The 10357-nt window shown below is 46.8% G+C and overlaps 1 protein-coding gene across 4 annotated transcripts in view; it reads right to left on the bottom strand.

The window, feature by feature from the left end:
• The window catches only part of REV1 (REV1 DNA directed polymerase), an 83120-nt gene extending 75293 nt beyond the window's left edge, over positions 1-7827 (bottom strand). For all 4 annotated transcript variants that reach the window (XM_024999307.2, XM_024999308.2, XM_024999306.2 and 1 more), the window contains exon 1: positions 7657-7827. The gene's annotated coding sequence lies outside the window, so the exon portion shown is untranslated. The remainder of the gene's footprint in view (positions 1-7656) is intronic.
• Between the last annotated feature and the right edge of the window lie 2530 nt (positions 7828-10357).

Below are 10357 nucleotides of genomic sequence, written 5' to 3' on the forward strand. Positions count from 1 at the left end.
ACTGGAGATCTCCAAGTTACTACTGCAGAGTTGTACCAAAAGCGCATCTGTTCGCACTTCTTTAGCTACTATTAAGAAAGAATCTGGCTGGCCTTTGTCCCAGCTTCCTGGGAGACTCTAAACCCCTGGAATTTCACAGCTGACAGCAGTCTCTTTGTTATCCACGGTGGACCTCCAGGACCACGTCTTTTATATAAACAGGTGACTCCCAGGTGGCCCCTTATTTCAAGATGGGGAGGCCACGCTGGAAAGGCCAACCAAGTGATTAGAGGCTTGGCTCTGAGCCACATGCCAACAGCCTGACCTCCTGGAAGAAGAGGGGTCTGTAAAGGAAATTCGACCTTGTGGTCCATGATTCAATCAATCATGCCAATGTAATAAAACCCCAATAAAACCTCTGGACTCTGAGATGCAGGTAAGCTTCCCTGGTAATCACCAACTGACGGGGTAGGAGGATGAGTCCTGAGGACAGGGAAGCACCGGGTCTGGGACTCTCTCAGACCTCTCTCCACGCCTCTCTTCATTTGGCAGATCCCGGCTTGTATGCTTTATGATAAAATGTTAATTCTAAGTACAGCACCTTCTTGAGTGCTGTGAGTCATTCTAACAAATGATTAACTCTGAGGAGGCAATGGAACTCCCAAATACGGGGCCAGGTGGTCACAAGAGCAGGGGACCTGCAAGCCCCAAAGCCTGCAGCTGGCATCTGAAAAAAAGGGAGACTGATGCCCTTAACCTGTGGCGCCAGGTTGGCTGCCCCAGCGCTGGGCTGTTAAGAGCCAAAACCACATGGTGCACATAAAACAGCACATACAGCCCTGCCCCTTGTCTCAGGACTTAACAGAGGCTAAATGAGGAAAAGTCGAGTGAAAGCACTTTTTAAGGCCTGTGCTTAGTCACTTAGTTGTGTCCGAGTCTTTGTGACCCCTTGGACTGTAACCCACCAGGCTCCTCTGTCCATGGGGATTCTCCAGGCAAGAATACTGGAGTGGGTTGCCAGGCTCCTCCAGGGGATCTTCCCAACCCAGGGATCGAACCCAAGTCTTCCGTCTTGAGCCACCAGGGAGGCCCTTTTAAGGCCTAAAGCATTACAAAAAGGGACTTTTTGGTTACATGCTCAAAAATATTAAAGAAGAAATTATTAAAATATTTTTAAAATTCATGATTGTTCAGCTTAAATTTCTGAAAGGCTTAAAATATCAATAAATGGCCAGTAAGTCATATAAAGTTTACTATAAGATAAAACTGAAAACTTCAATGAAAAGCATTTTAAATCTCAAGTGTAGAAATGATGGAGTTTCAGTTCAGTTCAGTTCAGTCATTCAGTCGTGTCCGACTCTTTGCGACCCCATGAATCGCAGCACACAGGCCTCCCTGTCCATCACCAACTCCCGGAGTTCACTTAAACTCACGTCCATCAAGTCCATGATGCCATCCAACCATCTCATCCTCTGTCGTCCCCTTCTCCTCCTGCCCCCAATCCCTCCCAGCATCAGAGTCTTTTCCAATGAGACAACTCTTCGCATGAGGTGGCCAAAGTACTGGAGTTTCAGCTTTAGCATCATTCCTTCCAAAGAACACCCAGGACTGATCTCTTTTAGAATGGACTGGTTGGATCTCCTTGCAGTCCAAGGGACTCTCAAGAGTCTTCTCCAACACCACAGTTCAAAAGCATCAATTCTTCGGCACTCAGCTTTCTTCACAGTCCAACTCTCATATCCATACATGACCACTGGAAAAACCATAGCCTTGACTAGATGGACCTTTGTTGGCAAAGTAATGTCTCTGCTTTTCAATATGCTATCTAGGTTGGTCATAACTTTCCTTCCAAGGAGTAAGCGTTTTTTAATTTCATGGCTGCAATTACCATCTGCAGTGATTTTGGAGCCCAGAAAAATTAAGTCTGACACTGTTTCCACTGTTTCCCCATCTATTTCCCATGAAGTGACAGGACCAGATGCCATGATCTTCGTTTTCCTGAATGTTGAGCTTTAAGCCAACTTTTTCACTCCCCACTTTCACTTTCATCAAGAGGCTTTTTAGTTCCTCTTCACTTTCTGCCATAAGGGTGGTGTCATCTGCATATCTGAGGTTATTGATATTTCTCCCAGCAATCTTGATTCTAGCTTGTGCTTCTTCCGGTCCGGCGTTTCTCATGATGTACTCTGCGTATAAGTTAAATAAGCAGGGTGACAATATACAACCTTGACGTACTCCTTTCCTATTTGGAACCAGTCTGTTGTTCCATGATGGAGTTTAGAAAATGTGAAATTCAGCTATTATATTCTGATTAAACCTCCCAAGAGCTCATTTTAGCCTCGATTCTGATCAGGCATGATTGAGAACAATAAGCAACATTTTGCCTACTCATATACTGGGCTCAAGCAAAAACTATTTACATCATAACCAACTTCATGCCCATCCCCAACTAATCTTTTAATTTAGGAATAAGACCACATTGGTCTTTAAAAAGTTTCTCAAACCATCCCAGATGCATATGGCAAAATATACCATTCAACTCTACCCTCTTGAACCTAAGATACTAAACATACAGTGTGGTCTTTCTCTCAGTGATGAAGGGGGAAATTTAGAGTACCAGAGAAAAAATGGCTTTAGAGTTTAAATACACACACAAAAAAATCCCAACAAAACCCTAGACTCTAGTTCTATTTCTCCTCGATCATCAAATAATTCTCTGGGTCTCATTTTTTCTCCAGGAAAATACAGGGCCATGGCCTACAGAACCTTCAGGGTTCATTCTAGCACTGGCGTTCTGAATCTACTTAAGTGTTGACAAGTCAGCAACTTAGAATTTAGATACTCTTCAAATTTTAAAAATGCCACAAGGTGATGTCAAAAATCCTTAAAGCTTACCATGGCGTAAAAACGTGCTACACCAATGTATCCCTCCTTACTAAAAACAAAAATAATAAAGGCTTGCACCCCAATCAACAGAAACACATGTATTTACCTGCCTCCTGAAAACCTATTTTTAGCCTTAAGCAACTTTAAAGCTAGTAACGTTTTCCTAAATCTAATGCTTCACATCTACGACATGCTAAGCCTTTTCAAACTAACTACAGAGCTGACCTACCGGGACACACATGATGCTTTGACTCATTTTTAATGAGTTAATAATTCTGCATATCATCACCCTGTTAAAACACTTCACACTTATAAAACACAGACATTTAAGTATAGTGCAGATGGTCCCTAACTTAGAGTGCTTTCATTTACAATTTTTCGACTTTATGGTGATGCCACCACACGCTCAACAGAAGCCACACTTGCCCTTCTGGCCTCTCCTGGAGCCACAGACACCAGTGGGATACTCTCTGGTGACGCAAGGTTGGGGCTCCACATTTCCCAATTGGCCACCCAGTCCTGAGGATGGACCACCGATACACTCACAGCCACTCTGTTTTTTACTTTCAGTATAGTACTGAGGCTTCCCAAGTGGCTCAATGGTAAAGAATCCACCTGCCAATGCAGGAGAAGCAAGAGACACAGGTTTAATCCCTGGGTCAGGAAGATCCTCTGGAGGGAATGACTACCCGCTCCAGTATTCTTGCCTGGAGAATTCCAGGGACAGAGGAGCCTGGAGGTTGTCAAGTCCATACAGTACATGGGGTTGCAAAGAGACAGACACGACTGAGCACGCTATAAGCTCTATCTAAGAACCAAACACATTTTTCGGGTGTGGAACCCATCATGAAAGAAGGCAGAAATTGAACACACTAAAGATGGTGAAACATCTCCTCTTTCCCAACTACAAGACTTGTACTTCAACTGGATCTCAAGGATTTTCCTGTCTTCAGCCTCCAGTAAGTCCTTTCAACACCACAATCACATCTCCAGCTGAACTTCAAAGGAAAAGATATAAAAGCCACTCCAGTGGACGACTGTTGAGATAATCACTCTTAGCATCTTCCACAGATCTAAGAATAAAGCTGATTTACACCTAAAGACCAAATACTCGTCACTATTCTCAGCAGTTTACTTTTTAAATCCGTTCTAGACATCCATAAAATGTATTTATTTTAAAAAGGAGTTCCATAAATATAACTTTGGTAGCCAGAAAAATTCAGCAAAATAAAGATAAAACTGGATGAACTGCATTTTTATCTCATGCAAAAACACAAAAATCCTAAGTGAATACTCAAAGATGTTTTCAAGTATTGGCTTTCAAAACTGTGAAACAGCCCGTTCTAAGCACTTTATATATATTAACTTGATTATTTCTTACCATAATCCTATAAAGTAGGTATTACTGTCCCAGGGAAGGCAAACTAAGGCACCAAAAGATATTCACTTGCCCAAAGCCACACAATCAGTAAATGTAGGAGCCAGGCTGTCTGACTCCAGAACTAATGTTTACATCAACTATACACCACTCATTCACTTAACAGGTTTAACTAAGAGCCTACTGTGTGCCAAGCACCCTTCTAAGCACCGGGGACAGAGCCACAAACAAGTCAGACAAGACCTCTGCCCTCCAGTGGAGAAGAAGTCTTGGAACAAACAAGTCTTATGGGGGAAAGGGATACATGAAGAGCGTTATCTTATCTCGTAACACATGCCAGGAAGAGAAAACAAACACAATGAATCGAAAGTGACAGAGAGAGGGGCTGGCTTCATCTTAGGGGTAAGAGAAGGGATAATTCTGATGTGATAACATCTAGGCAACAAACGGAAGACATCTGTCAAGGCAAGATCACCACCAGGAGGAAGGGGTAGGCCAACTTAAAGAACAGCAGGGATAACATCCCTAAGACAGGAACAGAGTGATTTGTTCAAGAAATGGCAAAAAGTTCTGATTCAATTCTAAGGGTGTCAGGAAGCTTTTTGGAGGATTTTGATCAAGAAGAGTGACGGTGTGATTTATGTTTTTAAAAAGACCACTCTTTTTACTTTGGGATCAGTCAGCAAGACCAAGAGAAACAGGGTCACGGGGGAAGGCACTGTCACAACCATCTGAGATGCCTGAACCAAGACCAGGATCCACGTATTATCAGTAGACACTAAAAGGGAGAAGGCAATGGCACCCCACTCCAGTACTCTTGCCTGGAAAATCCCATGGATGGAGGAGCCTGGCAGGCAGCAGTCCATGGGGTCGCACAGAGTCCGACACGACTGAGCGCCTTCACTTTCACTTTTCACTTCCATGCATTGGAGAAGGAAATGGCAACCCACTCCAGTGTTCTTGCCTGGAGAATCCCAGGAATGGGGAAGCCTGGTAGGCTGCTGTCTATGGGGTCACACAGAGTCGGACACGACTGAAGTGACTTAGCAGCAGTAGCAGACACTAAAAGAACAGCATGCAAGCTAATCGTCCCTGAAAAAGACTCTAAAATATTCCTCCTTCCTCATCTCCCATTCCCGACTTGATTTTGAAAAAAAATCAGTTTTTAAAAATATCCATGTTAATGCTTTAGTGGGTACTATTATAGGAGGAAAAAAAGGTTAAAAGGTATTTCCTTCACTTACAAACATACTCTTATCATTTATCATATGCCACACACACCCATACATTCTTGAGAAGCAGAAAGAGCTTTACTGCTCTTTAGTTCAGGGCTCGTTCATTTACTTGGAGACAAGAAGTGGTAGCTCTTCTGATCAGCTTTCTTCTCACACTTTGTCTCAGCACATCCCAGCTCATACTATTAACAGGTTGTGGACTGCAATGAAGTACACCAAAGGGAATAACATGTATTTAGGGAGCACCACTATGTACCAGGGACTCACTAGATGCCCTACATTTAAGAACTCATTTAATCCTCAGATACCCAAGGTAGGAAGTGAAGTCTTCATTACACAAATGAGAGAAAAAAAAAAAAAATCAGAGAAATCAGTAACTTAAATTGTCCACGATAATAACAGGCAGAGCCAGGATTTAAGTCTACATCTAACTCTGAAGTTCTTGTCTACTACAGCAGCTATCAAAGACAGGACTATAAAATATATATTACATGTAATCTTTCTAGCTTCTTCTTACTGACTACCTTTTTGTTGGTGGGGCTGGGTTTATGAAGAATCTGAGTTTTGAAGATGGGAATGCAGAAGATGAAGTGATCTTACATTTTCAAATACATTACTTTGAAAAAGTATTTTCTGCTTGAGATTCCAAAGAAATTAATCATAAAGATTCCCACCTTTAAAAAAAAATATCTTAAGTATCAATCGTTTACCATGAAGTAGGAGTAATGTTCTCTGAAAGTCTGGTACAGATTCTGTCCTCAAAAGACCTACAGCTAAAGACAGGATGCAAATAAAAAGAAAATCATCAATAATATCTGAGAAGTGGCAAACAGCCTAAGGAGTGAATGAAGAGCCTTCTAGATCAGGGAAGGATTGCTGGGAAAAGAGGGACTCTAGGTGAGCTTCCCTGGAGAAGGGAATGGCAACCCACTCCAGTGTTCTTGCCTGGAGAATTCCATGGACAGAGGAACCTGGCGGGCTACAGTCCATGGGGTCGCAGAGTCGGACACGACTGAGCCAGTAACACACAGGTGAGCTTCCCAGAGTCTAGGAAGTACAGCGAGGGGGCAAGACTCTAGGAGCATCTGCTCGGCTAAGACAAGCCTATGTGCAAAAGCAGAGATGGAAGTTTGGAAAGCAGGTAGACGGTACTCAAGGTTACCTACGTTCCACACTAAAGAGGAAAAGGCTAATTCTTGCAGACTATAGTGGACAGGCTAGGCAGACAGACAGAATTAACAATCAGAATTACATAAAGTCCTTACCAGCCAGTTACAAGCTCTTTTATGGTACGTGCTAGTCTAGTTATTCTCATTTAAATGATACCATCTCTACGCTGGACGTGACCTGAAGATGCGGAAGGCAGAAATAGTAGACTCAACACCTGCAATCTGTTTGTTTTTTTTTTTAAGTCAGAGGCGGGTGCGGGGGGTCAACTAAGGAGTGATACACTAACATCTTTCTTTCCCAAATGAGTTTCGGCAGTAAAGAGCAGGGAAACGTGTAGGGAAATGCCCCTCTCCGTCCACACAGGTGCTGAATCATTTCACAAGGAGTGCAGTGGGCGAGGGGCGCTTGTCAGGACAGTTGGGGACAGGTGCCTGCGTATTAAGGCAACAGATAAGTAAGCAGGAAAAACAAGTGAGTAAAAACTGCCTTCGCAGAGTCCGACGCCGATTCCCGGGTCCCGCGGGGCGGAGGGGGTGACGCCACGGCGGGAGGCCGGGCGGAGGGTCCGGCGCGGGGCCCCGGCCGCCAGCCGCGACGCTCCGAGCCCGGCCGCCCGCGCGCACGAATGAATGGCGCGGGGCTGAAGAGCCGGCGCGGCGCCGGCGCAGCAACCGGGAGTTTGCGGCGCGGTCCGAGCGGGGCCGGCGCGGGGCGCGGCGGAGAGGGCCGCGGGCGCGGGTCGTCGGCGCGGCGCCTCCGCGGGCGGCCGAGCGCGGGCGGCGGCGGCGGGCCGGCCGCGCCATGGCGGAGGGGGAAGGGGAGGTCACGCGTTACATAACCCGGCAGCTGCCGCGCTTCGGGCGCCGCGGGCCGCCCAGGCCGCGAGACCAACGGCCGCGGGGCCCGGGCCGGCGCGCCCGCCCTCGCCCCGCCTCAGGCCGCCGCGCCGGGCGACGCGGGGCCGCTCCCACCCCGCCCCCACCCCCGCCGCCGGCCCGGGTCGCTCACCTTCAGCCCTGCCCCAGACCACCATGCCCGGGCGCGGCCGCCTCCTCCGGCCTCGCGGGCCCCGGCGCCGCCGCACGGTGCCCTCGCCGGGGGCGGGGAGGAGGGCCGGCGAAGGAGTCGCACCGCCGCGCCGCGGTCCACGCTCGCCCCACGCTCGCGGCGGCCGGCCTGTGCGCGCTCGGCGCCTGCTCCGCCCCTCCCCCCCAGCGGGCGCGCGCGCCGCGGCTCCGCCCCGCCCCGCCCCTCCCCCTCCGGCGGCCGGCGCGCTCCCAGGCCCCGCCCCGCCCCGCCCCGCCCGCGGTTGCTCGCGCTCCGCCCCGCGCGGCGCCCGCGCCCGCGTGGAGCCCTGCCCTGGGCGATGGCGAACCGCAGGCGCCAAGCCCCTGTTGTCCCCGGCCGGCCCGCAGCGGGCCGCGCCTCCGTGGCACCTGACCATCTGGCTCGCGGGGGCGGAGAGGAGCGCGGCGCGGGCCCGCCTTCCGCATCGCGCCGCCAGCCCTGCTCCCCGAACCCGGCTCGCCTCCCGCTTGGTCGCGGAGCCGTCCCGGCCTCCTGGAGGCCCCGCCCGGCTCTGCGCTCCCCGGTCTGGGAGGGCACAAGTGCAGGGACTGACCATGCTGGAAACCCTGGAAGATCCGTAAAACGCCGGGGTCCCCCGCCACTAGCCGTTGACTCACAGTGACATCTAGTGACGGAAGGGATACTCGCGAACTGACACTTTGCTGTGTCAGGGGGCGACCGGGGATCAGGGCCCACGGAGGTTAGTGGGAAGGAACGCTGCGCCGCCGGGGGTGAGCGTTGCCAGCTCCCTTGGGGGCTCGAACACTGGTCCCTGCGCGACCAGGCTCGCCCTGCATTGCACCTGGATCTTTGTAAACCTGCGGCAGGTGGCCCATCTCACATGCAGCGCTGGGGTTACACGCGAAAGCAATTAGATACTACTGTCCAAAAAAATAATGTATTATGTATGCCTAAATACAATTATAATTGAGGACCTTCTGGCAAAAGACAAGTTGTTCCATAAGGACCATTTTCCCCCTCTTGGCAATTTTGGTTTGCCAGGAGATCATCCCATATCTCCATTACAATAGTCTTTATTGTTGCAACGCACAAGCATGAAGCGAACCTCCCAGCAAAGGCTCAGCACTGTCCATTTATTCCCTTACCTGAAGACTTGAAGAATTTGCAAGTGCTTTGGAAACAATTAGTACTCTTTTCAAAACTGATTTTGCAGAGCAGAGGCTTGTTTACTGGTGATTCAGCCAGTATTCAAATAACTTGTTTCTTTTTTCAATCCCTTCGTTTTTACTACTTTATAGACTTCCATAAATGCACTTCAACTTGAGTATTCTTGTCTAACCTTGCTGAAAATGTTCTTCTGAGACGTCATAATTTAATACAAATGGCATCATTTCAACAGGACCACAAACAGGTACTGGGAGTAACATCAGGGTATCACCTCATGAGATGCCACAGAAAACCAGTGTCAGCCCCTTATTATGGTTTTTTTTTTTTTTTAATGTAAATCTATGAATGTCGGTATTCTATTAACATGAAATGGTAAAACTCGATTTTCAAATTGAAGAATGACCTGTGAACTCTACAGGAAAAATACTCTTATATTTCAATTTTCTTCCCCATTCTCTCCTATCCAAGTCAAAGATTTTTTTCCCCTCTATTTTCTCAAGAAAGAAACACAGACATTGAGATAACTGACCTCAGCAACACCTTTATAGAATATAGTAAAATGATATTAGCTGCATTTTAGTGCAAATTGGTAGGCAGTCTCCAATAACAAGGGAGAAAAATCAGTGTGCTCTCTAAACAGGCTAAAAAGAGAGATAAAGAATAGATAAACGTATGTTTTATACCTACACATTTTGTATGCAGATATACACAAACCACAGAATCCTTTGGTACAATTTTGCCAAAGTTTTCTTTTGCCCAGTCTAGGATATTCTGTTATGTTATAATATTACAATAATATATTACACAGTGCCTAAAGACCCTTCTATTTCAATTTTATCCAGTCACCTACACTTGTTCATTCATTTACTTTCATTTATTCTCATGAGGACTATTTTTCCCTGTCTAAGGAGAGCTAGCCTCACCTTTGGGTAAAAGCTGAGCAGGCCACTCAGGACTCTCACATAGGGAAGCCCTTTGGGTGCATTGCACCTTACTCCTCTTTTCTGAACTTTATTAAAAATCATTTTTTAAAGGTCTAATATTAATGCCATCTCAAGATCCTATGAAAGTGCAGACCCCTGACACCTGTAGGGACAGCCCTGGATAAGGACATGACCCTGCTATCTTTTAACCTCCATATCCAGCAGTAAACTCTTTTTGGAAACATCTAGTCTTCTCACATGCCTCTAATTTTCTCACATGCCAAAAACAGAAAATAAGAACATGGAACCATTAAAAAACAAAGATCTGTAGTCAAGTCCCTTGGGTGAAATACACACTGTAACTCATGTATTTGCTCTTAGGAAAGAGTGATCTTACTAATTGTTATAAGGCAGTATATGCTTTTATGTTATAAGGCAATTTATGCCAAAAGACAAAATAATAAGAAGGAGCACAAGCCCATAGAAATTTTGAGAGGAAAATGGAACCAGAATTGGCTTACTTAATTCTTCTAAACACAGTATCTGGTTTTACAGAGTAAACACACACCATGGGCACATACGTACAGTAT

This window comes from Bos taurus, chromosome 11 (genome assembly GCF_002263795.3).
Source record: "Bos taurus isolate L1 Dominette 01449 registration number 42190680 breed Hereford chromosome 11, ARS-UCD2.0, whole genome shotgun sequence".
In the NCBI taxonomy this organism is placed as follows: domain Eukaryota; kingdom Metazoa; phylum Chordata; class Mammalia; order Artiodactyla; family Bovidae; genus Bos; species Bos taurus.